Here is a 27,835-nt window from a genome sequence, read left to right on the forward strand (position 1 = left end):
ACGTGTCGAGATAATTGTAGCGGTTTTTGCATCGATGAAACCGCGAATCGATGATGCGATAACACGCATCGATCGTGATAAATTTCGATATATATTTTCCTTGTCTACTTGCGAACTAACGAGTTCTCGACTAATCACTTTTTTTTCGATAAAAATTTCAACTTCTTCGCTTTCATAGATCCACGATTGTCGTTCGTTGATTGAAAAAGAGAATCGTGACACGGTTATCCGATGAAACAGCATATTTGACAAAAGAGTAATACATTTTAAAACATCGACTCTCGTTATTTTTCGCTGCTAAATATGATATGAATACATGGTTTCGAGTATAGCGATTCTCGACAACTCAAAATTTACTCTCGGATTTTCACCAATTTGATACTTTAAAAAAAGAGAGGAAAAAAAGAGTGGAAAATTGAGAGAATCGAAAGAATAAAGACTTTCTAAATTTTCATTCGAGGCACGTAGGCACGAAGAAAGTTCAGCTGTAGAGAGAATAGAAGGTGTATTCCCAGGTTGATCTCCGATCCAGAAAATCCCAACGAGACTTGTGAAGTATCTAAACTACTAAAAACTATTTCACGAATCGTAAGTATATCGCGCGCTCGTGTATGTGAAAATGAATGTATATTAATGAGAATTGGCCTCTGAAAATTTCTCCAAAGTTACGAACTACAGTTGAACACTTTTCGCGCCGTTGGAACAGTTTGTTCGAGTTCCAATTTACGTACAATAATTGCGACCGATTAATATTCATTGAAATGGAAAACGACCCTGTAAATCCGGAATCAGCGAGCGAGATGCGTGTACACGCTTTACACGTCCCAAGAAAATAACTATATATTTTCTGATTCCGCACCTGGGGCCACTTTTCATCGTCTATGATATGATGTATCCCGATTCGTTCGTTTATTTGTTTTTTACGCTGATAGATTTTAACTGTGGGGTTGATTTGCGCGGGGATGAATTATCGATGGAAAAATAGAAGAAAGATTCAAGGATGAGTATCGAATACCTTCGAGTTTCTTCAAAGGTAATTAAGATTGGTTAAATATAACTCGTTTCGCGTGGATGATGTCAGAACGGTTCACCTACGTACGATTAATAGGACAGTTTCACTCGTCGATCACTCGTTGGATCTAATCGATGGAATATCGAATGTTTGACGAGTTTTTTCGGTGTACGTGGAAAACTGAATTGAAATGAAATACGTCGGAAAACCGTGTCAACGTTGACGTTCGAACGAAATAACAGAACGAAAAGGACGCGCGACAAAGAAGTTCATCGACCCGTGTCTGCTTCGAATTGCACTTTATTTCGAAATTCGCGTTTTTATTAAAATCACCGTGATTTCTAAGGGTCGTGGGGAGACAGTCGGTCGCAGAGTGAAACGTTTGAAACCAGGAACCGTGACACTACGGAAACTCGGAGCATAAACTTCCGGCAGTTTCGCGAGAAGTAAAGCGCGACCGAGCTGTCCGATGCGGGACGGAGAACAATCGTGGAACGATGAATCACCCGACGAATTCTACGAACTCTCGTCCGTCGATCAACAAACAATCGTTGTTTTCTAGTTTCTCCTACGTTATTTATACATTTACGCAGCATCGAAATAGAGGAACAAAGGAAACACCTCGTCCTTCTCGCGTATAAAAGGAAAGATATGACGACGAGCGCACACCGAATACAAAAAAATCGCCGCAACGACTCTTAAATAATTACATCCCGTACCTTTACGAGATCACGTCGACCACAGGAACCACTGACGAATGTACATGAATCTCACTCGGCTCCCTCCACGGGCACCACGGACCACTCTTGCTCAACAATCGGGAGAAACAATCGCGGGAGAAGGAGGGAGAGGGGAAGAAGGAGAAGGAAAAGAAAAGAAAAAAGAAAAGAAAAAAAAGAGGTCGAAAGAAAAATCACCCCCGTGTCACCCTTTCTCTCACACCGCGATTAATCCACCACCGCGAGACCGTCTTCGTGTGGTCGTATTAGTCCCACGCGAGTTATCCATTCGGCCTCGAATCCTCGATCGAGGTGAAAAAAAGGAAGGACGAGCGGCACGGCGATTGCACGACGTACTGTTAAATGGGAACGGCACACGGCGGCGATTTACGGTATCGATGTCGCGTCGTTCACGGGTCGCAGCATGGGTCGGTCGCGCGAGACGTGGCCTCGTCTACGCGGTACTACGCCAAACGAGAGCGGAAGGCAAACTGGACCGAGCGGCGGAGTCTGGCTTTGGGTGCTGCGTGTACGGTCCGGTGCCGCTTTAGCCGGCAACGAGGACGGCCACGACGACGACGCCGACGCCGACGCCGACGCCGCTCGTAGCAACGATGGCGCGAGGCGTAGGAACCGCCGCGGCCGAAGCGCCCTCATCTCGCTCCGTTCCGCACCGATATTCCCTCCCCTCTTCCTCTCGCGCCCCTCCCGCCTCGTCCTTCTTTCCCACTTTCAGCCCTCTTCCACCATCGCTCTCCCTCTCTCTCGCTCGCTCTCTCTCTCTCTCTCTCCATCCCAGCTCGCCGTCTCTCCGTCTCACTCTCCGGCCGCATCTCCCCACTACCATATCGATCCTACAGGAAAGGCCCTGTGTGTGCCGCGTTCCATTTGCTTCTGCCGAGCGGAGGCTACGAATCGCTCTCCCGCTTCGCTATTTTGCCGGTGAAAAGATTCATCGAGACATCCGATGCCTCGTCCCCATGCTTCCTCCTTTAACGAGATGTTCCTTCGCCGGGATCGACGGCTGGATTTTAATCGTTGCTCCCTCGTCGACTCCGACGCTTTTCAAACGCGATATAAAAAAGGAGAAGAAAATGTTTTGTAGTGGGTAGTTTCGCAGAGACGGTAAAGTTTGCTTGGACGCGGGTCTCAAGCGTTCTTATTCTTACCGAGAAATATCTACATTGAACGATTTTATCATCGGAGGAGGAGGATTTCTTTAGAGTTGATTATGATTGTTTGAAGGGATGGGGGAAATGAAACAAGAGGAAGACGGACGATCGGCAGTTTCGGCAGCTGTCATCACATTTGATCTTGACACTCGTCGAATCGATCGAGTTCGTTCTCGAGAAAGCTCGCGGTTCCGTGGGATCCGAGGAATATTGTCTTCTCTTCTCAGCGCGTGAGAACACTTGTCCAAAGAAGTGGTACAAATGGACTGGAAGAATACACCTGAAATAAACTTTCGTTATCCCTTATACGCGTTGTTTGCTTTCGCGTAGCTGGTTTACGTACCTACTAGTATTTATACGATTCTCATTTTAAACCATGAAAATGGATAGGGGTCGAGTAGGGAGAGTATTTTCCACGAGCTATTCTACTGGTTGGACTATAGGAATTAGAACGGAGGAATTAGGCGGAAAGTTATCTTTAATAGATCGCGAGCTCGTTCTACGAACCTGTTCCTCTGATAATGCTATTATCGTGGATTCCACGGGTTACACGGGTGAAGATTACGCTCTCCGCGCTCGTAAACGTAATTAGGGGATGATATTTCCGTTTTTTTTTCTTTTTCTATCATCTCGATCCGAATGAAACACACGCCAGCCCGATCCTCCACGGATGAATGAGAAAGAGTTTCGAGGGGGAGATTCGAGTGTACCTCGAATGAATCTGTTCTTTGGAGTGGCGCCGCTTCGTCAGCGGGGGAAAATAGACGAAAGATTTGAAGCATTCCACTTCCTGGCACGGAAATGAGAAAAATAATCCGCGCGGATGAACAGAGGCTACGAATTGCTCTGGCGCCGCTGCACAAAGCCGAAAAGGAATAGTCGAGGCCGAAACGCAATGCACTTTGCTCTCTCTCTCTCTCTCTCTCTCTCACCCCCTTATTCTCTTGAGTACTACGCATCATTACGCGAATGGGGAGCTTTATTTTTCCTCTCTTTTCCCCCCTCTCTTTGTCGAAGAAATTTAATCGATCGAAAGGTCGAAAGCATTTCATCGTTATATATTCGATGATTATTCGATTTTTTATTCGAGTAAATTTTCTCAAAAACGGGCTATCAAACGAACGACAAACTTGATTACATTTTGTTTTTTTTTTTAATATTATTTTTCTGTATTTTAATACTGGAAAATGAAGGTTCAAAAGAGTGGTCATCCACAGGTAATTATCGGAGCCTCTGTATAAATTTAATTTTTATATCGCGTCGTTCACAGGGGAAAATTGAAATTTTTTTTAGATACACGTGCAACGCGGATTTATAAATGACCAAGCGATACGGTGAATTGGCAAAACGAGAAAAGCTCTCGAGGGGATAAAATTGTCGTGAGCTTTCGAAACGAGCACCTGCCTTAAAATAAATCTTGGCAAAAATCGCGACGAAGTCGGTATAGAATTGTTCAAAGGTTCCGGAGATCGCGCATCGTAAAGTAAAGAAAAAAAGAGAGAGAGAGAGAGAGAGAGAGAGAAAGGGAAAAGATCGTCGAGCAAAGTCGTGGATCTGTTTCCTCTGAAAAAGAATCGGATGCTTCGGTAAGCAATGAAATTCAGCTGTTTCGTAGAATTTCGGGGAAAGGAACGTTCTCAAAAATTCTCGCGCGGCGAAAATCACGAAAATTTAGCTACGTTGCCGATACCTTGAAAATCTATCTTTATTTTTATTTAAATATACACACATATATATATACATACATGTATCATTGATTGATAAAAATGTATAAAAATATTTTTATAATTGAACTGAAATGTATCTTCCACTTGTTCTATATACGCGTATAGAAACATTCAATCTTTCTTACGTCACGTTCGGTCCATTAATCACCGCGGATACACGCTCTAATTATTGCTCTTATATTAATCAGTTCACTTCTATCAATTTTTTCAACGCCCGATGAACGCATCAGGGGAAAAACTGGAGCAGCTCGAGCAACGGAAAACGAATAAACGAAAAAAATATTTAAGATCGAGACTGAGACTCAACAAGTCTGCGTTTATCGAAAATGACAATCGACGAAACAAGTTTGAAAAACAAATTGCTTTTCGCGTAGATCCACGAATTAAATTGAAATATTGGATAAATAACAGCGTAAGACGTATTTAAATATTATCATATTAGCACCGTTTGGAAAGATAACAATTTCAAAACCGATAATTTGATGTTTGGTCAAAAATTCATAGGATCAACGAATACACGCGCGTAACGTCGGATCTTATTTATTCGAGAAACGATAGCAAACGTCCAAAGCCCGATCCCGTCGCATTCCCGTCCTCGAAGACGTTCTCTCGATAGATAAACCAAAAGCTTTGGGGGAGGAAACAGATCTCGAAATTTCCGATGTTTCGCCCGCAATTTTCCCTGGCTGGAAACCGATTCGTGGCGATTCAATTCTGCGGAAAGAAAGTTGGAACGGCGGTGACGGTAGAGAGCGTCGTCCTCTTCGCGTCGTTGGTTGGTTGGATGATCGTATATATATATATATATATATATATATATATATAGAATAAGAGGAATCGAGCGAAGAGGGAGAGGATGAGGGGTTGACGAAAGGAGAAGGGTCGAAGTTTCGCGAGAGTGGAAAGTTGGATGATGATCGTGGCTCGAGAACTCGTGGCGTAAGATCGTCAAGAGGTTCGGGCCTATTCTCGACAATTTGATTCCGGAAGAGACACTTCTCCCTCCGTTGAGCGCTCCAGTGTCGAGGTGATTGCACCGCGACGCTCTGGGAATCCGACGTCGATGCCTGGCGACTATTTAACGTCGAAAATTGATCGGATATGCCAGAAGCGGAGCAGAGAGCTCCCCAAGATCCGTTTCCTCTCCCATCCTGCTTTCCAGTCCGGTAATATTCCACCTCTATCGCGATATCGCGTGAAAAATCTAATAGTAGTTCGATTTCGTATCCGGCTAACCCATTGTACGGTTTAATTAAATTCTCTCTCTAACTCTAACGACCTTGCATCCTTGATGGATCGTTGCTAACGATCACTCGATCTTAATTAGAATCTTAAAGGGAACCGCGTTACGCTCCTCGTCTTTGCGATATTTCTCTGTATATATCGTGTCAATTTCGGCGACCACGGGCATCAAATATCGTTCGTTCGAGTGATATGTCTACATTTTACGACGTTGTAATTAATCGAGTACGAGTAACTCGATAACTCGAAGGATAAAATTTCATCGCGATGGGAGCGACGAGGATCGACGTTACTCGTTAATGGATAATCAATTTAAGAAAGGAAGAATTTTCATCGAGAGTCGCAGAGAGGATAAGTAGAAATCGGACGTTATCGTTATAAAACACGCGTGTCGAAAATTCCACACGGGAAAATGGTGCGTCGCGTCAAAGTCGACGAGGCGGGTAACAGGCTGACCCCGGAGGACACTCGAATAACTCCTATATACGTGTAGAGTTTCGGGGAGGAGGGGAGGAGATCGAAGAAGTTTGGAGGTTCTCTCTTCGAAAGTTGCCTCCAACCAACCCTGAGAATACGACCACTTGCTGCTCCACTCTCTGGCTTCTCCTGGCTCAAAGAACTTTTGCTTTTCTGCCAACGGCATTACCTTATCTTCTTCATCCACTGTCCCCTCATTTATCTCCCTTTCTTTGCTATCCCTTCCTCCTCTAACTCGGTGGAACCCGATCTTAATTAGCCAATTAACACGCCAGAAATAACACAGCTTGCGTTCCGAAAAAAATTTTACGGAAGAAACAAACCGGGAAATCGTGGCGAGAATTAATTTAAACTCTTTCGGTTTAAAAGTTGCCGCCGTTTCCTTTCCCTCCTTTCTTCCTTCTTCTTTTTCTTTTCTTTTTTTTCTTTTTTTTTTTACCTCGTCTATGATCGAGAAAAGACCAAAAAAGACGCGGGACGAGATCGTGTCGGGATCGGTGTTTGGTTACGTTAACGGCCAATTTCCTCCTTCCTTGTCCACGGTGTTGTGTTTGATTAGAAAATTCCCGTTCGTCGATTAACTGGCTCGTCTGTTCCAGCCTCATTAATAGTTAAAGCGAGGCGATTCGACCTCAGGCGCAGACATCAAACGGAGTTTGAATTCTGCTTCCTTCCCTTGTAACAGATTCGTCGAACAGATTCGTTCGCGTACACTTGCCGACGAACTTCACCCTTGATTTTGAAGTACATGTATATATATATATATATATATATATATATTTTAAGCCGCCTAGCCGAGTTAACTGTCTGCCGCAGAGTACTCTTTGATCTCGAAGACGTGAGCGCAAGATTCGGTGAGTGAATCGTTCGAAGTCAGAGAGAAAAATCCTCATCGGGCATCTGTCACCGTGTTTTTCTATTCAGATTAAAGTTTTCGATCGCGATAATACTCTCAAACTGTTCTCAAGTTTCCTCTAACCGTTTACATCGATCTTTCAACGTTATTTTTCGGGAAAGTGATACGTGTTTAACGAGCTCGATGAAACGCGATATCGCGAGAGGTACGATCGAAATATTTACGCGAGCTCTCGCGTAAATATATTTTATAAAATTCTAGAAAAATATTTATCAATATTGGATTCATTCGGGATATTTAGGAATAACGAATAACGATATAACACAATTATTATATATAATAAAAGAAATATAATATTATTTAACTTTGCGTGAAATACGTCGAATATTTCGCGGTTCGTATTCTCGCTCTCTGCTTGTCTTCCCAGGTATAACTTTTGCATTTCCGTTTTTTGTATCGGCATTGATTGGAAATTACCTTACCTCCCATCCTCCACACTCCAAATTGTATCTCTATAAAAAAAAAAGATGGAATCGAAGACCGCGCGTTTACGAGTCTTTTTCAATACTTTCGAATACTTACAAATCAGTCTCATAGAAATATATTTCATCTCTTAGCCTATATCTATACAATAAGAAGAATAGACGCGAGAAAGAAGGAATATCGTGGAAGAATGGTAACTCGTCGAAAACTCTTCTCTCCGCGAAATATCGTACGATACTTAGAATGTATCGTTAGAAACGTCTGAGGCAGGGATCCTCGTTCATCATTGAGAAATCGATCGTGGGCTTCATTATCACGGGGGACGAAGAAGAGCGGCATCGCGCATCCTCGCCGGCTCTTAGCGATGAAAACTTTTCAACGCCGCCCGCATTAAATATACCTCGACAAGGTTTCAATCACGCTAATTGAAAAGGACTTGTTCATCTTCCTCTCCTCCTCGATATCCCGGCGCTCGCAAAATTGGAGCGTCAACCATCCTTTCCATCCTTGTTGTTGGACGTCAAATTGTTGGCGTTGATTGGCGACGACCGGACGCGAGAAGTCGAAAATTAAAACTTAGTTAGAGAGTGCCGATTAAGGGGAGGATAGCCTCGGCGAGGATCTGGCATTACGAAACAGATCGGAACACCTTTACGTTTAACGAGGGGGATAATTAAAACTGCGAAGCGAATAAACCGGCAAGATTAATTGCTTTAAGACGATGATAAATCGATCGTGACGAGCCTTTTTTTTTCGATCTTCTTTTCCTTTCTCTTCTTCGTCACTGGTTTTTTTTCGATAAGAACGCTTTATGATAATTCGGTGGATAATCGTATAGAAAAAAAGTTTGTCATTTCGGAAGATTTATCCCATTTGGAAATTATCCCCCTTGATTTTTCTCATCTTTTCTTATCCTAATATTCATGTTCATTTTCCACAGCGTGCCGTAGGAATCCCAACTTATCTCTACCATTCTTACAGGTTTGGAAACTTGAAGAAGTTTCGGGATCATCGAAAGTTCCAAGACCGGAAAAACTCGCGGACTTTCAAGGTTCTGAAACGGCTCGCCTGAAATTTCTCCCTCCGGTAAGTGCAACGTATCTATACGTATGACGTCGTAAAAATGTTTAATATCCATTTTAAAACTATTGGATCTAGAAAATCCCTAACTTTTTAATCCCCCGGAATATTTAATCGGAATATCCGTTTCGGAATAGAAACGATCCACCAAAATCCACCGGAACGATTTTCTTTATTTCTCGATTCACTTCATCCCTTGAGGAACGTTCGCGAATAAAAATAAATAATCGACTTATCGATTTCGATGGAAAAAAGGGGGGAGGAGGGGGAGAAATCTATTCCACTTAAGATTTCGCGTTCCGACGCATTTCTCCCCGACTCGACTTTTCCTCGTAGCTCGTAGCTGGTACGAGATTTAAGAGGGGAAAAAGGAAATCGCTGTCCAACAGCCTTTAAATCTACCCCACTGATTTCTCCGAACTGAAACAAACGATCCCGTAATTACGTTTCTTGTTCAACCTCTCGAACGTGATATAGGAAACGGCTTCTTTTAACCACTGACAAGACATTTCACCACGAATCCCTTACGAAACTCACTCACTCGCACGTACACACACATTAATATATTTTTAAAAATTCCATCGTTTCATCCTTAAAGTGAAACGCCTAAAATGAAAAAAATTTATATCGAACGTCAGAAAAATCAACGAAGAAATATATATACATATATCTCGCTTTGTTAAGTTATCGCACACATGTATCAATATTTCCATTCTTTTTCTCCTTTCTTTTCTTTCGTTCTTTCGTTCAAATATAATCGTTAAAAAAAGAAGAAGAAAAAGAAGAAAAAATACGATTCCACGTCACGTTTCCACGAATATAAAAATTTCCCTTCAATTCACCCTCCCCCTTAATAAAATTAATGAAAAATAGAGGACCCATTGCTCTTAATATCGCTAGGAATTCTCGAATGACAGGTGAATCGCGTGATGTGATCGGCGTAACGCGATTTTCAAAACTATTCGAAACTATAAAATTCCGCGGTCCACGGGAAATCGGCTTTTGCACGCGAATTAAACCGCGGATTCCATTACGCAGAATTTTCGCTGCGAGGGGTTCACCCAAGTCCCGTTTTATTACCGTTGGCCGGCGCACGCCTCGAGGCGCTCTCCTCGCCGCTCCCTTTATCTCCCATTTCGCCTCGACGAGTCCCTTCGAAAAGAGCGAGAACGTTTTTTCAACAGCCCGAAGACACTCGACTTTCTGCCGATACGAGCCGTTTAACCGGCGAGAAGTGGCCGCCGAGACTTCGCTTAGTCGGCGAGTGTGTGCTTTGCGAACCGATAAGTCGTGTATAAAACTTAGCGAAAAAAATTACCGATCCAGTTCACGTAACGAAACTGGCCGGGTGAGACGGAACATCGAAATGGAACGGAAGGACCATGATATTTAAGGAACAGGAATTAATCTTTTCTTGACCTTATTTTTTTTATTCTCTTCTTTTTACAGAAGTTAGATAGGATTTGAAAATAGATTATTAATAATTCCAGTATTTTTACTTCTTCGTACTAGAAACCTAGAAAGTGAGAATTTTAAAGAATTTCCGTCTGTGATATTGTAACAATAACTTAAATGATAATTTTCAATTTCACGCTGGAGCAATGATAATAGGATTGTATACAGTGTGTAATTAAGGAAAAGTTCGTTTTTCTCCCCCTATTTCGTTCATTATTTCGTATAATTGGTCGTAAACAATCGTGAATACGAAATTTTCACCTTCGTTAAATATAACCGCGAGTATAATTGCACCGTTTTTTTTCCTTCTTTTTTTTTTTTTTTTTTTTAAGCGAGAAGAATGAAATTTCGAAAAATAAATTTTGCAATTATACAAGTTGCAAAACGAAGCAATTACGCGAGCCGAAATGAATGACATTTAATAACACTAGTTTGGAACTTTGTTTGATGAATATCCCATCCCATCCCTCCCCCTCCCCTTTCGTTCACCCTATTCGTTTGCTCGATGAAAATAAGGTAACGCGCATGATATTTGGCGGCATTGTTCGAACGGCTGCGTGTTCCACGGGGGTTACAATCGGGCGCATTGATCGGGGACCATATATGTGTTCTACGCCTGTGAAAAATATTCCGAATGCTTTTCATTCCGGTGAATTTATGACCGACACGTGGCCTCTTCTATTTCGCCCACGTCCGAGAGTTCGATGAGTACATCGAAGTTTACTTTATTGCCTCGTTCGCGCGTATCACAGCAGGGAATCGCGAGTAACCGGAAAAATAAAATTTATAATACGTTAATGCGTATAAGGGGAGAATCCTCCCGGAGAAAGGATTCTCTTCTAAGTAAATGAAGAAGGATAAGATGGCCTTTCGAGCGAGGATCGTTCATCTTTTAGAATTAGAGATATTTTTATAATATCTATAATGAAATAATAATATCAATAACACGATAATTCGGTCCCAAGAGAGGACAAAAATTTTGAAATTTTCGTTTCGTTTGAACGACAAATGATGGATTATATAAAACAATTACGCAAATCCTTACTTATTTATTAAATTATTTATCGAAGATTATGGAGATTATACAATTTAATTAATTTCGATGTAATAAATTTTAATTGCATGGATATATGAATATAAATTCGTTAAATCAAATTTCAACTATGATTTTCCAAAAAAAGTAACAAGATCTCGCTTCCCCTCCCCCACCACCACGCTGCATACCTCGTCTGTACGGGGAGAAAGCAAACAGGCCGATCCGTCACTTCAACCCCACGAAACGTGTATAAGCTTTTAACCGATCGCGGCAAAAAAGAAGTAGCTCGACCTAACCAACAGTCTCCTCCCCTCCGGGGAGAAGGAAGACAAACACGCGTCGTCCGCGAAAATCTTCAAGAGCCAGAAGAAAAAGGGACTTGTTCTTTCGCGACGAAGTCCCTCCAGGCCTCCCGAACAACGCGAAAAGAAAGTCGTCGAGGACTGCAGTTGTATATATAGATATATATGCTCGCTGCTTCGACAGTTGACGAAGACAGTTTCGCGTCCATGGAGAGGAGACAATTCTATTCCAACGAATCCAGAGTGTCCTCGGTATATCTCAACCGGTGTTTCGGTTATCACGCTTCATAAATCTTGGCGAGGCGTGGAACCGATGCGAACTGTTCCTCTCCAAACTGCCCTCCCCTCCTCCCCTAACTTGAGCTCTCCTCTTCGAACACTCGCCTGTGACGCGAATATCTTCCGCAAATAGATGAAGAACCGGGCCTGACTTATCGCACGCCTGTAAATCCGCTTCGTTTCGAACGGTGTCGAATCCGCAACACAGAAGGAAATACAAAGAGGAAAATACCGCGTGTTTTCGTTGTGGTCCTCTTGTTCGAATCAACGGTATAACTTAGTGAAACTGTTAGTTAATTCTTTCGAGAAAAGAGGAATTTTGTGCCTGAATATTTGAAGAAATATTTAAAATTATAACGGACTGTCTCTCTCTCTCTCTAATTAATTGATTAGTCTTCTTTGAAAATTAAGCGGAGAAGTGCATCAAGGCTCGTGAAACGTCCATTGCCGTTGTATCGAGTTTTTCGAAGATTCTACATTCTGTGAATTAACGAATTACAAAAAATTATTTAGAAATTATTCAGAGCTATATCACAAATCTTCTAGCTTCCTCGCAATTCATATTCTAACACGTGTATTTCGATGCGTTATATTAATCGTTTCGAGTCGGGAAAAAGAGCTTCGCTCGACGATAGATTGCCGAGCGTACAATAAACATTGCGAAGAGAAAGAGACTCGAGGGAGAAGGATGCACGAAGATGCCAATGGATAAGTTCCACGGAATTTGCAGATAGAGGATATATCGTCGGTGAGGAGCATTATCGAGAGGCTTTCGTATGGATCAAGCGACACGGTTCGATTACATTTTTCGCGTTAAATTTTCATCCGGATACGAGCGTTGCGTACAATCGTATGTACGCAACGGGAGAAGGAATAGGAAGGGATACGCGCGGCATGAAGATGTAAAAAAAGAAAAAGAAAACTTGGATATCGAGTATCGTCGATAACGAGATGCGAGAAGTATTTCGATGCACGTTGCGGAGCTTGTTGCGCCGCAAATATTATAATCTCGCGTTGAATTGTTGAAGGATGCGAGCGTATGGGATGGAGTATTGATACGATGAATCGGAAGGGTTAAGCGCGTGGAGATCGTTAGAGACGCATGCACGTATACGGGAATACGAGATACGTGGATTTTTTAAAATTTACTCAAATATGGATATGCTGTACATCTGTGTTGGATAATATGTATAAATGAATACGTATTTCTATTTTTAATACGAGTGATTGACGATGTAAAATGATTCTTGTGCGAAATTCCACTCGCGCTAAGTGTGGAAAATTCGAGGGAAGTGAAAATTCTGATAGTTATGAGAAACGTGTCGATTCATATTTTATTCAATGTCAGTTCATACTCGTGTAAAAAAAAAAAAAAAAATGCAAAAAAAAAACGCTTTACGCCATGAAAGTATAGTATTTTAGTTAAAAATCGAATTTCCTTTTAGAAGGATATAGACTTTCCATGTCTTCGTGGCAGCGTAACATTTTATAACTTTCATAAATCGTTGCACGAGCAATCGGGCGAGGTCAAACCAGCTGTTTCACATGGCGATAAAAATTTTACCCGAGCCATTAAAATTGGCGCCAGTTACGAGGATGGTTTTCGTAATTTTCTTTCCGAAAACGGCGTTTAATTTCAATCGAAAATCATTTCATTATATGACGTTGCAATTACCATTAACGTGAAAGAAGATATATAATTATTTATTCGTGATTCGAAGATAGAATTATACGAAAAGCCTTTTATCGATTATCGACGAACGGTTACTAAATCGAACGAAAATTTTATTCCACGAGGTGGAATTTTTTCGTATCACGTTTCACAATTGAACGCCATATCTTTCTACGACATTTTCGAAAACTTTCCATCAATTTCCTCGTAAGTTCTCGACTGAGATCGTATAGATCAATTCCGTGTTATCTAGAGTCGTCTCCCCGATATAAACAATCCATAATCAACGTTGTTATCTATACGATACCGTAAATATCGAAGCACGCGTATAATACGATTCGTACGCGTATCGCATAAAGCAGAAGCTACGAAACAAATTTACACAGCTACAGAGCATCGACTCACTTAAAGGATCGGACACAAACGCTCTTTGGAGTCAGAATTATCGGATAATTCTCGTTAGGATACAATTATTAACAAGGTTAACACCAAAGGCCATTGTTCTTCCTTTTCTTACAAACCATCTATGGCTCAAACGTTTCGAAGCCAATAAATTGGCGAGCCTTGAAGAGCAAAGAGCAAGAAACGCGAACTAGATTTCTTTGTAGCTTTGCTTTTCTTTATAATGCGAGATCTTCAGACGACCATAGCCTTTATCTCTGAGAAATTTCCCCTTACTTTTTTAAGGGAGTTAAGTAAAAAAGAGAAACAAATAATACTGGTTCTTACAAAAAAGACAAGCCTCAAAGAGCATCTACGCTTAACTTTGAACAATGAGTTCCTTCCAACTCTCTCTTTCCCTCTCTCTTTCTTTCCCTCTCTCTCCTCGTTACTCTCCTCTTTTTCTTCGATTTTCACTACGTCTAGAGAATATTATACAGTTACAACGGTACATATTATTACTTTCTGATAACTGCATTTTCGAGACTACCTTTATATAACTGCTTCGTGTTTTCGATTTTTATCGCATCGAGCCTCTGCTCTCGCATGCTCTCATACATTCGTGCACATCGGGCCGATTCCAAGTTGTGAAACTTCTGTCCTGGCGCCGATGAAACGCATTTGCGTATAAAGCAACGACGATTCAACGATGGTGCAGCTTTCACCCACACCCATTGCTCGTGCATCAGATAAATATACGAGCGTGCCACGAAGATTAACCGCGTTCGAACGATTCTCCGCACTCGGCTCTGTTTAACGCGCGCTTCGGCTTATTCCCCGCGACTCACTCGTCGCGTTCAACCAGGGACATTCGCGACATTTTGGCCTAATGGAAACAAACAACACGGTTATCCGTTTTGACCTGTTTCGATCGACCACGAAAGGTTATTACGTCGTCTATTTCTTCTACGGAAAGAAGAGAAGTATCGCTGGAATATTTCTGATGGGATAAGCCGATATTTCCTGTTCCAAGGATCCATGCACAGAAATATATATTGCACATTTTACGCCGATGATTAATTCGTCTAATCTTCTCGCTACTTTTTTGACGAAACTACTCAGACGAGGTTGTATCTCGTGCTTTCTGATATACCTTCTGAACTTTTTCCCCGCTTCTTTTATCAAATGAAGAGCTCGCTTAAAAACTGGAAAAATAATGTGAAATTTTATCGTCGATTTACGTATCTTTCTGAATACGTTCGGTCTAACGAAGAAAAAAAAAAGTAGAGGATTGTAGAGGATTCGTCCCTTCTCATCTCTTCGGATCGTATTTATGAAAGAACACGTTGACTAATAATAATATCATCCACCGTAATATCATCCTTAAAATCGCTTTATGGAGGAGCGACTAAGGTAGCAGATTTACTCTCTTTTGTATTATTAAAAAAGAACTTTTTGAATTTATTCTCCATTTATTTCTCTTTGTGCTACTTTACTCTTCGAAAATTTTAAATTAAAAAAAATCTATTGTTAATCTAATCGCGAGGAAGATCGAAGACCCCCCTGCTCCTCGAAAAGTTCTTGGGCCTTCGGGAAATTTTATATCGGGATTTGGAATATAAAGCGGGAAAAATGGAATAGGGCGTTTTTATTCAAATCTCCGCAGTAAGGAAGGAAAGTTCGTAAACAATCGCGAAATGTGCGCGTAATATTCCTATTCCCGACGAACATCGAAAGACACTTTCCTTTTAAAAAGAGGGTCCCTTAACATGTTTCTACAACACCGTGTTATATCCTGTTTTCAAACTTCTATGAACATTAAGAACCACTCTACTTACCGATGAGGTAATCGACCAATGAGTAATAGGAGAAACGTGTCGGATGATACGTTTTCATTTCTCCGCCGAAGTAAAAAGTTAATCGACTTAATCGATCAAACGACGGAAATTGGAACGGATAATTTAATTAAAATATTTCGACGAGACCAATCGTATCTTTACGATAAAAAATTCAAAAAAGTTTATCGTCACAATTATTTCGAACCGATCCATGTCGAGCATTAATCGAAGTTCAATTTCACCGAAAATTAGCGAATTAATTTATTTAATTCGACCTCGCAGTTAATTAACCTCTCAGATCATAACCTAGCGTTTATTAGATAAATCGTTCGTCATCGATGCGCAGGTGTACAAATTTAATTAACACGGTAATAACGAACCTCTTCCACGAAGCTAATTCCGCGAATTATCCAGATTTTCGCTAATACGCGCGATGCTCGTAATAAAACACCGAGATTGAAATCGTCGAGGAATCTCGGCAACCGTTTGTTGCTTTCGACGTCGCACTTTATTACATTCCACTCCACCTCTCGAGGCGGAAACTATCCTTGAGACAATTGTTCCCTGTCTATAATAATGTCTGTTGGAATTTCTCCTTGGACCAGTGTCCCCCCTCTCCCGAAAAATCAAATTTCGTTTGCACGCGCGATCGAGTTACTTTGACATCTCGCTCAAATGTCGCGATATTGTTCCTCTTGGTGAAATATTATTTCGATTAATCAACGTATGTTTATTTCGTCAATGATCGCGATGTCATACAATATTTCCTCTCGCTTCATCCTGCGCGAAAAAACATTTTATCTCTCGTGACGTAATGAAATCACTCTTGCTATCTTTTACCGGTGCGCTTTCCTAGAACGTGTTTCATGGTTGGCGAAAGGGACGTAGCGGAACGGAAGTCGTATTTTTGATCGCTTTCGTGCTCCACTTTCGGCAAACTTATTGCGCCTTCCGTTCTTATCACGGCCCTGTAACTCTGTCAAGATTCCACGAAACTATCCATTCCTCTCCACGATACGAAATGTATCATCCAGAGGCTTATATACAATTCGATATAAATAATTTCATCCATCCCGATAAAAGTAACGTTCCCCCTTTAATATATCCGCGGAATAATTACGAAACGAATGGAATAATCTATTATCCCACGGTGTCACAATTTTCCCCTCGACGAGTTTAAAGTTACGTGTCAAGAGATAGGCGTGTCGCGTTACGTTTTCACGGCGAAGGAATTCACGGTGGGCGAGACGGTTAAAGGGAGACGAAGCGGTTTAATATTCGTGCGCTCGGGCGGTTCAAGGATGGCTGCCATGTTGAATTTCGTGTCGAGTTTGGCGGGTGGAATTCGGCGGCCCGCACGCAAAAGGTGGGGAACGAGGCGAGCGAGAACGATGATGTATTCGTTTTCCCGGACGCGGATCGTCGATTATTACATTTCGTATCCCATGGCGAGAAGATACTTGGAAGATATTGGCTTTCAATTCGGCCGGGCCAAAAGCTTGGTTCGTTTTCGCGGTATATCCATGGAGTAGCGCATTCCTCGACCTCCGACGGTCGACTGGAATAGGCCGGAATCCAGGGTGGAATGCGAGCGGGGGATATTTTAAAGATGGACGCCCTTCTCCCCCGAATAGACGGTTAGATACTAGACTTGCCGAGATTAATCGAAGCGCTCCACCCTTTTCAGGTATTTTAAGTCTCGTTAACACGCCGAATTCCTTCCGGGCTGGATCTCCTTCCTATTACCGAGGCTACATCGCTCGATCGAAGATTTTTGAGAGGAGGGTCGATTGAAGCGGAACCTCTGCCCTTCCATATCTCGCATAACTTTTCGCTGATTGTTCAATCGTGCCTTCGTTCTCTCTCTTTCTCTCTCTATGCAAAGTATATACGACAAAATTATACGGGATTTGATTCCCTTTACGAGATGTTGTATAATGATCGAACTGTAAACAGTATGCACATCAGAGAGTCAACGCAATATTCAAACTTTAAACACTAAACGTGTATATGTGTATATATGTATCGGTAGAGTCAATAGAATATTCAAATCTAAAACATTGAACAAGCATCGGGAATCAACACGACGCATCAAATATTATTCGTGTCGATAATCGCATCAGCAAAAATACAGAAAATTTAATTAGACGCGGGAGAGGCGATAATTCCACTTTACGTAGCAGAAAGAATTCATTCCGTGATAAATTTTCGTTGTCGCTTCGCAACATACCAGCAAACATTTTTAACTTCCAAAGAGAAAAAAGGAAAAAAGGAAACAAAACGATTCGAATAAACGTGAGGAGAAAGGGCTATTCGTGCAACGACGATCCAACGACGATTTCACTAGAATCTTAAACACGTATCGGTTGACAACCCCTTCGTGGGATGTAACGGAGGGCGAGCAACAAGGAGTGCAACGTTAATATTCCTTTCTCCTCCCCCCTCCCTCCAATTTTGCTGCAAATTGTACGCCTGTACTTTTTTATTCCGAATCGCCGTTGCGACTGAACAATAACTCAGTGGCACGGAGCCACTCAATGGCTTAAAAAATAATGGCCTCGTCCGTCGGGTGGGCAGAAAATCGCGAAGCGAATGGACGGATGGGTGAGGGGAGGAGCGCGGAAAGAGAGCATAAAGGGAGCGGCGTAAAAGGGAACAGCGGGCATTTACAACGAGCGACAACTATTTAGACTTTGAAAGGTAACGTTACTCACGCTTTTCCGTTCAATTTCCGTGGTATCGAGTCTGCTATCGCGCGCTCGTGCGCGCCACTACGTGTTCTTCCCGCTCCTCCAATTTTCCTCCTTCGTCCCCGACTATAAACATCGAATACGCGCATTAATGTAACGACATCGGGCGGATAAGGCGGATTCGAGTGAGCAGTCGGTTGGAATTTTTCGCCGCCGATGGAACGCCATTCTCCCTCCCCCTAATCTGCACATCAAACTTTGCCCCAACTTGCCTGGATCCAACTTGGATCCTCTTTCTCGTCTATTATTATTATCTCCCTCCGTGGATTTTTCCGATAAAGGATAAAGGACAGGGTTGCGTATCGTTGGTTGAAAAAAGATTGTGTATATGTTACACGTTTATAACGAATTTTTAACATTTTACGTTTCTCTCTATACAGAGAAAGAGTAAACGCTGGAAACTATTTGGTAACATGTTAAGGTGTGAAAATCGAATCGGATACATCTTCGTCAAAATAGATTCAAACATCATTGATGAAATATATATATTGTTCGGTTCGGTTATATAGGAGAGTGTGCGATATTGTACGATCATCGATCTTAAATTCGACACTTATATAAAGACAAACCGTAGCGAAAGGTACAAGGTCTAAAGATAAATCGCCGAGACTTGTCCGCGAGGAACACATATTTCAAAAGATGCAATTTACTTGCAGCTTTAATCTTTCAGCTTGTACACTTTATTCAAGGAACCAACGGGTGAAAACGTTGCAATTTATTTTGTGGAAACAAAGCAACCGACCATTCGTCTTCCGTGTATAAAGAATTATTAAAATTTCCCGTTCGCTCTTCGTTATATTTTTTTTTTATTGTGTCGAGATGCAGAACCGCTCGAAAAGAAAGAAAGAAAGAAACGTATAAGTCGGTAGCATCTCATCATTTCGTCGAAATATCTCAACTCTCACGTTTAACTAATTACATGATATCGTTGCTCGTTATCCAAGAATCTATATGCTCGTTTCGTTTTGCCGTATCCTCCGCGCGCGGAGGATTTAAAGCATGGCTCTAAGAAATTTAAATTGGCCGCGAAAATATCGGGACACGATCTTCAGCGAGTTTCATAACGAGGAAGAATAACTCAGTTTTAATTTTAAAAAAAAAAGTCGAGAGCCGGTTTCGAGTGTTTTCTGTATCTTCTTCTCCGCCATCAATGCTCGTATAAATGCGCGACTGTGTACACAGAAAATCGTATATAATCGTCCGTTTTTAAGAAAGAACCGCCCTTCTCGAAGCTGCGTGTAAAAGAAACTCAATCTTCTCAAAAAAGGATTTCTTTAAGCCTCTTTCTTTTTCGATATGATAAATCAGGAAGTAATACTCGGGATAAAGAAAGTTTTTTTTTTTTGGAGATAAGTTAATTGAACAAAAAAATAAACTGAATTATTCTCTGACGAACTATCCTCTGGATCAATATTGCGAAGCTTATGAATTCCACGTGTTCGTTTAGAGCGAGAAAATAAAACTATGCTTCTTCTTCTTCTTTTTCTCTTCTCCTATGAATTCTCGATGATCTCGTTTCGTTTCGCTCGAATAACAACAAAAGAAACTGTGAAAAATTTCTTAATTTCTTTATATAAACAAAAATATAAACAAAAATTTTGAACGTGCAGATCTTATTTCGTGGAAATAATACGCACGAGATAGTTGCAATCTCGGTTCAAGATCATGATGGAAGAACAATGGCAATGAGATATAATTATTTGAATATTTGTAATTGACGAGAGCGTTGAATTTGGAATATTATGCAAATTTGGTTGACCACGCGTTTATATTTCGAACCATCTTATCATAATTTTTACTAGTCGTTCACAATCGACACATCGAATCTTTGGATCTTGGGAACGATGATGCGAAAACTAATAAAAACCACAGAGTATCGGAAAATGCCCGCAGTTAGAGGTTTTTATGGATTCAAGAGAAAAACTTTATGGCGTCGATATCGTTTTTCCTTGCCTTTCTTTTTTTTTTTCATTTTATTTATCGTACATGCCGCCCGCGGACGAATTGGAAAATATAATAAAACATGGTCAGTTTCTTTGTTACTTTTACTAGCGAGAATCGCGTGAATCGTAAACGCAATGTTTGCAATTCAAGATGATGCAAGCCTGCAGAAAAAAGACGTCTTGGATTAAACATTTTTCACGAAGCAACACATACGTATACGCACGTAATATCGTGATCGAAATTTTATCTTTTCGTTTTTTCTTCTTTTTTTTTTTTTTCGTTTTCCAAATTCCATATTAAAATCCGTTTACAGAGTTACGGGAGGAACGGGAGGAAATTAGCGCAATGTTATGACTCTTTAATTAAACGTTTATGAATCACGCAAATAGTGAACGAAACGGAATTCGATGAACACAGTGCTAATGTAATTAACTAATAAATTTGTGTCCGAACGAACATAGACACGGAGCTCGCATACAAGAGACGTTTGTTGCAACTGCAAACGTGTACATTAATTGCTTCACGGTTTAGTTCGCTTTACATAATTATTCCTGCAATAAAATATCAACGTAATTGTTGCCAGTACAATAATACGGTCCCCGTTGCGCCGATCGTTAACGAACTGCGAACCGTCCACGGTTGTACGGGGATGGCTGTCTTTCATAAATTTTGAATGACAAAGATACCGGTTGCATCCCGATAGAAATCGAACTGTGACGTATCGTGACTTTTTAGCAGAATTCGCGCTACCGTTGCCGCGATTTAAATAAACCGTTGTGCAAAATTATTCCAATTTGTCCAATTTATCCATTTTTTCATCCCGTTCCCGAGCGTCTGTTACGTAAAACACGGTGTTAACTGATTCGTATCAAAAGTTGGCGGTACCGAACTTCTTATTTTCGTACTCGAAGAAGTCTCTTTCTTTCTTTCTCTCTCTTTCTCTCGGGATATGCAAAATTAAACGAGCGTGAAATGGTGTTTTAAATACAGTGACCCGGTTTTACAAATTCTATCTCAAGTGGGATCACACTTGTACAACCGCGTATATTATTTCGCTGAAAGGGAGATGATCGCGCGAAAGGAAAAAAAGGGGAACGAAGGGAAAGCTTACACCGTGCTCGAATACGGTGTGGAGAAATTTTTTTCGAAAGGATAAATTCGAGGGAATTTATTCGGGAACGATCCCTAATCTCTCTCGATAATTCCAAATCATCGATCGTTATCACACGTTCCACGTCCTTCCCCCCGTCCCTGTAATCTCTCTAGATTCGCCTTTCATTTCGCGCTCGCCGTCGAAAAACGATGTATCGCATTTTCGAGGCGATCGATCGTTCGATTTCTACAAACACCGATATATTCGATTCGATTATAAATGCTTAAATAACGCCGATCCCCCATAGCAACGCTCGTATTCCAACATGTTAATAATCCGTCCCTTGATAACTCTCGTGATACCGGCATAATAGACGCACAACGTATTTCCCCGCCCTCGCTTAAAACCTCCCCCCCCCTCCCCTCCCCGTTGCGAGGAGAATAATCCGCGCGGACTTTCCACTCTCTCCCCTCCCCTCTAGCGCACGGAATCATAGAAGAAACGATAGAAATTGCGGGCAGACGCGAAATGTCATTTCGCGTCCAATTTCTCGTTAATTCGCGCGGATCGTCCCTTCCCCCTCTCCTCTTCTTCACAATTTCTCAGCTCGTGGAATAATTGCGGATCCCCGCGAGAAATTGCGCCATTATCGCGCAATAATTTTTTTCCCAGCATCGAGACCGTCGTCAAGACGGAACCCAAGACCGGACGACGAGCACGGGTCCCTCGTGTCGTCCAATTCGTATTTCCCCTCCCTCCCTATAAATGTACCGTCGCTTGGGCGAGAGGAAGAACGATTTCGAACAACAGTGCGTTTTGAGCTGAGCGCGTTTCGAAAGGAGCGAGGAATGTAATAAAAAAAGAGAGAGGAAGAAAAGGGGAGAGGGAATGGAGGAGGGAGATGATTTTCGTTATTAAAAGCCACGAAAGCGCGAAGCGCGAGTCAATCTCCTCGTCCTGGCAAACTTTTGCCCGGCAAAGCGGAAAAATTTCCACCGCTCCACTCCTCTTTCACCCCCGGGCCTCGCCGCCGTTTAAGTCGCGCACATCAGAAGCTACGACTATTAAGGAACAAAAGGCGGAAAAGGAAAAGGGGGCCGAGGCGTACTTGGGTGTATGGAGAGAGTGGAAGGCTGGGCAGAGGGGGGAGGGCTGGACAGAAGGGGAAATGAAGGAACGGGCGAAAGAAACTCATTGCTGTGAAGGTGTGGAAAATGAGGAAAACGCGAGAGGAGAATCGAGGGAGGAATAAGGATAAATATTAAATGGAAGTGTAAAGGCGAGAGGAGGGAAAGTGATAGAGATGGAGGACGAAAGAAGAGGGCCGGTGACGATGTAAAATGTATCTGAAGTAACGAAGGAGGAAAGTGGAGGATACGGCTCGTCGTGTTAACACGAAAAAAGAAAAAGAAAGAAAAGGAAAAAGGAAGAAAGAGAAGGATAAGGATGTGGAAAGTCCGATGTGATTACCGAAGGAACAAATATACGCGTGGAGGAAGGAGAAATGGAAGGGAAAACGTTGTTGAATTAGCGAGTGGGGGGAACGCGAGCGAGACGAAAGGGAACGAGAGGGAGGAGAAAGAGAGGAAGCCATAAAGTCTGGTCACGGGAATTTCATATTCCCCTTCTTCTAACGCCACTAACCAGAAGGAAACTCGAGGGCGAGTGCGAGGATCTTAAACTCGAAAGTTTACCCCGCTCAAGTGGTTACCCTGTTGCGATCTATGCCCTCGCTCGCAATTTACAAGTCTTTAAATCGTGCCTCGTGCAGGAGAGAAGGGTTGTTTCGAGGTGTTGAACACTTTGCCCCTACCTACGAGTTCCGTTTCTCCGTATTTGCCTTTTTCTCTCTATTTTTCCCCCATTTTCCTCCCCCTTTTTTAATCGTCGCGGTATCGTGAAAAGAAAAATCTGAGAAAAAGGCGAGACATCTTGACCTCCATGGAAAAATATATAATAACGAGGAAAGTTATTTAAAAAAAAGCTATTCCCTTGCTAATTTTTCCAATTCCAAAATTTTCTTAGCGATCTCTATTAAAATCGTTTCGAATATTCTTTCTCTCTTTCTCTCTCTCTCTCTTTCTCGAGATAGTAGCAATTAGAGGAAGCTTTCGTTTCAAGCGAAAAACAGAGCATTCAATCATAAATTGTTTCAAGCTTAATCCCATTTGTTTTATGAACTCCATTTTACGAAGTGGAATTAACTGCTGTTGCTATCTTAATCTGGGAAATAAAATAAAGCAGGCTGAAGTCTCAGCGTCTTTGATCGATCGCGACACAAGGGGATCGATCAGGCGAGATCCGGAAGGAAAGCGTTGGACCATGATTGATAGTCAAAAAATAGGAACGTGTGTTCGCACGTGGCAAAGCTATTAAGGCGGATAGTTAAACGAGATTGTCCGTTCTATTATGAAACGGAAAAGCTTTATCCATCAATAAAACGTTAAGTTCAATATGCAATATCCTTAATTTTTCCATGGACGTAATTCGAAATTATTTCCATTATTTTTCCTTTTCTTTTCTTTTTTTCGCTTATAAAAATATAGACGCATAAATCAAACGAATCTCGTGATAAACAATTTTCACCGATACATAAAGCTGTAAAGCTTCGATTAACCAATGATGACGCGAAAGGTGGTCGATCCGCTGAAACATTATCCATTTTAAAGTTCATTTTTCGCTCGGCATGCGAATTCGTTAATCGTGAATTATTAATGCATAAACAGAGTTCCGATTCAATTGCATTCAGATTTATTCGTACGATCCGCCGATGAATTAATGCTTTTACAAACACAGTCGAGTAACCGAGTTTCTGTAACTCTACGCGCTTTTCAAACGCTGATTATCACTGAAATATCCTCTTCCACGTGTTGTTCACGCGATGATCAAATCGGATGAATTCGGTTATATTTCTTTCCTTGATATTCCCTCTCTCATTTCCATCGCTCGCCCCCTCTCCTTCTAATCCTAAACATCGACAAATCGTGAAATCGTTGTTAAAATCATTTTCATTTCGTTTAGAGCGAAATAAGCTAGATTTTACGTTTCGATTCGAAGCGACGCGAATCCCTGAAATTCGAGGAACGGATAAGATACAATCGGATCGAAGGAACGGTGTATGCAATTTGCGTTGTAAATACTAAATACGTGCATTATGATAAATTCAACTTACTGTCGTTGGGAGTTCAACTGTTTTCCACTTCTCGCCAAATTGAACGGCGAATAAAGGATAAAGTGCATAAAGTTTCAGACAAACGAGTACTGCGACACTAACCAGGTATATTTTGAAACAACGGATTATCTTGACCGGATTATCTTAAAACAATGTGTGAGAAATATCGAAGCGGTATTATGAAAAGAAAGACGTAGTACACGGTGTACGATACGATGATAAATTCCATTCATTCTTAATAATTTTCTTCAACATTCATCGTGACAATTTCCGCAGTTCAAAATTAATAACATCTTCATTGAATTAAAGTTATATCTATCTCAATAAGAGATACATGTATTCATAATCATAAAACAAAATACGAAATTCTCTATTGTTGCTTTTATTAAGTTCGATTAATTGATAATCGAATCTAATATTCATCTCATCGAAAATTTCATCCCATTCTTCTGATCACATCAAACAATTTCTCTCCTCTTCCTTTTATTTAATCGAACATTTCCACTCTTTCCCCCTTTCCTTTCCCCTCGTTTGCCTCTCGGCGCACGAAATTACACGGAGAAAAACTTGCCGCAATCTTGCCGCAAAAAACTTTGGCGCAAGAATTCTGAGCCGACCTGTGATATAGTGCGATTGAGCTTTAATTTTCGTGGGGTGGCGGTGTGCTCAAAATTTCCATCCAAGTTTTACAATTCCTGGGGCCGCCCCTTCGGCCCCTGTAACCAATGTGAATCACGATGAAACAATCGAAAAGTTAGCGCTGGTAACTACCCCAACCGAGAAAATTACGTTCAGGGGAGAAACTTGCAAGGTGTTGGAAAAAGAGCGTCGTTGTTGCAAATTGAACTATACTGGTGCGACAACGCGGGGATTATACGTAAATTCGATAAGTTTCGATAAAGCGAGATTAAGCTAGTGGGTGCGGGAGAAACTGTGTACTGCATAATGAACTTATAAATATTATTAACGGCGCTTCTATTTTGAATCTACGATTGCGTACTATACTATACGTACTTTTATTAATATTTTCTTGGCACTCTAGTTCGATAGGTTGATACGATAATTTGTACGTAAGTTTTATCAAGAAGTAACAAGAAAAAGAGTACAAAAAAAGACCGATCTTACCAGAGCTTATTTCCAAACAAACCAACCTGTGTTATGAACGCGCAGCGTTTCCCAAAGGAAACCAGAACACGATGCTGAACGTAAAATCCGTGGAATAAATATCGTAAAATATCCGCGAAATTTCATTTCATCTTTGTCCGTGGAGAATAATAATAAAGACAAAGAGAATTAAGCGAGTAACGCTCATGTCGGTTGAACCACACGTCGAACCAAGCCGACGACGCGCGCGTCGTCAGAAAAATAATTTACATTGTCGCTGGGGGGGTGTATACACGCCTTTGAGAATGTTTCCACTCCTTTCCCCCCGACGCTTACGAAAGTTTTCACTTAAAGGCGAGACGAGACCTCCACGTGCCACGCGGAGAAGTTGAATTTCCGCCTCCGACGATTTTTTCTTTTTTTTGAAAAGCGTAATCCTCGTTAAATTATATTTCCTCGCACAGGCTCCCTATTAAAAGGTCAAAGTTACGTTAACTTTGACACACGCGCCACGGTTAATGGAGGACCACAACTTGGTCTGTAGAGAGTAATTATAGAATAGCCAACGCCTGCAATTAACTTGAGACTTGCACCGGTATAAACGGTCCACGGGCACCGCGCATGGACACGTTTGTTTTTGCAATTAACCAATTAGCCGGAGTGTCTACTGGCCTCGTGCCCGAAACAATGAAGATGCAATTAACCGTCGCGTAAATAAATAATAGGAAGGAGGGGCCGGTTGTCGAATGTATAGGGAACTTATCATCGGGAATTTCCCGTAATCGCGGGTTAATTACTCCCAGATGGCGCTTCCGCACCGCGAAGCACTTTGGCGAATTGATGAACTCTCCTCTCGTTTCGAGAGTTGCCGAGTTTCTCCTCCCTTCCCCATTCAACGATACGTTCCTTACACGCAGCTTTGAATTTCCACGCTTGGCGAATCTGTTTTGAATCGTTTTCATGGGAGGAAACGTTTTATTTAGAATTTCGGTAGAATTTTAGAATAAGATGTATCCCTATATCGATCTGCGATCGACTAAACTCGAATCTTGCGAATTTTATTTACGTGATTGAGGAACTCGGTTTATCGCACCATGTGACAAGAGGGTGATAATGTAACATTTTTTCCTCACCTTATGCTATACTTGAGAATCGTGTGTAAGCTGGCTAGGTCGTTTTAAAATATAGGCGCTGATGTTCGTATTTATTTCAGAATTGTGTTTTCATACCATTTTTCAGTGTGGTTCGGATACGATCGCAGTTTTTCATATTTTCGTTCCCACCCTCTCGGGCGTCGTCGTAACACATTTGCGTTTCATTTTACAAGTCCCTTCTACTTTCAATTTCGTACGCTTTACACGTCCAATAAACGGCGATGGTACGTTACTCATCCGACCGTCAAAGATAAAGTATTGCCATACTTATTCCCCCCACAGTATAACATTTTAGCAAGTTAAATTAATTACACGATCAAAATACACATCCCATTCATCGTTGACGCATTTTTTATTATTCCATTACTGTCTAAAATTTGCTCAGTTCATTCACTACACTTCCATCCTAATAATAGTTTCAATGAACGTTATGAGACTTTGTTAATGCAGTTTCAATGAACTATTTGGACACGTTCCAACGTATTTAGACACCGAGGAACGCACCGATTATCCCAATCACGGGATTTAATTTAAAATATCGGAAGAAGAAGATGGAATGAACGAAAGCCTATCCTACCCAACCCAGCCCCAAACGCGACAACCCGTCGATAACATATTTTTAAACCGATCGAAGCAACGATTCAACTACTCGCCACTATTCCAAGCCGAGAACTCAACTCAACCAAAGCGTGGAACGTGAAATTGGACGAAAATAAATACGCCTCCGCGCGTAAGACGACCACGTGCCACCGCCGTCCAATTAATCCGAAGGAAATGGTTTCTTTTCGTTCTCTTCTCCCTAGTCTAGGGGAATGCGCAAAAAGCGGCCGGCGCAATTTATAATTCAATGACACGGTAATTTTACGTTGGACAAGTAAAAGCACTCG

At 41.5% G+C, this 27,835-nt stretch overlaps 1 protein-coding gene across 1 annotated transcript in view; it reads left to right on the plus strand.

The window, feature by feature from the left end:
* LOC108002045 (glutamate receptor ionotropic, kainate 2-like) overlaps nt 1–27,835 on the plus strand; it is a 94,525-nt gene that overhangs the window by 18,335 nt on the left and 48,355 nt on the right. Inside the window, exon 2 of the mRNA XM_017063415.3 lies at nt 8,670–8,774. The gene's annotated coding sequence lies outside the window, so the exon portion shown is untranslated. The remainder of the gene's footprint in view (nt 1–8,669; nt 8,775–27,835) is intronic.

Source organism: Apis cerana, linkage group LG1 (genome assembly GCF_029169275.1).
Source record: "Apis cerana isolate GH-2021 linkage group LG1, AcerK_1.0, whole genome shotgun sequence".
In the NCBI taxonomy this organism is placed as follows: Eukaryota; Metazoa; Arthropoda; class Insecta; order Hymenoptera; family Apidae; genus Apis; species Apis cerana.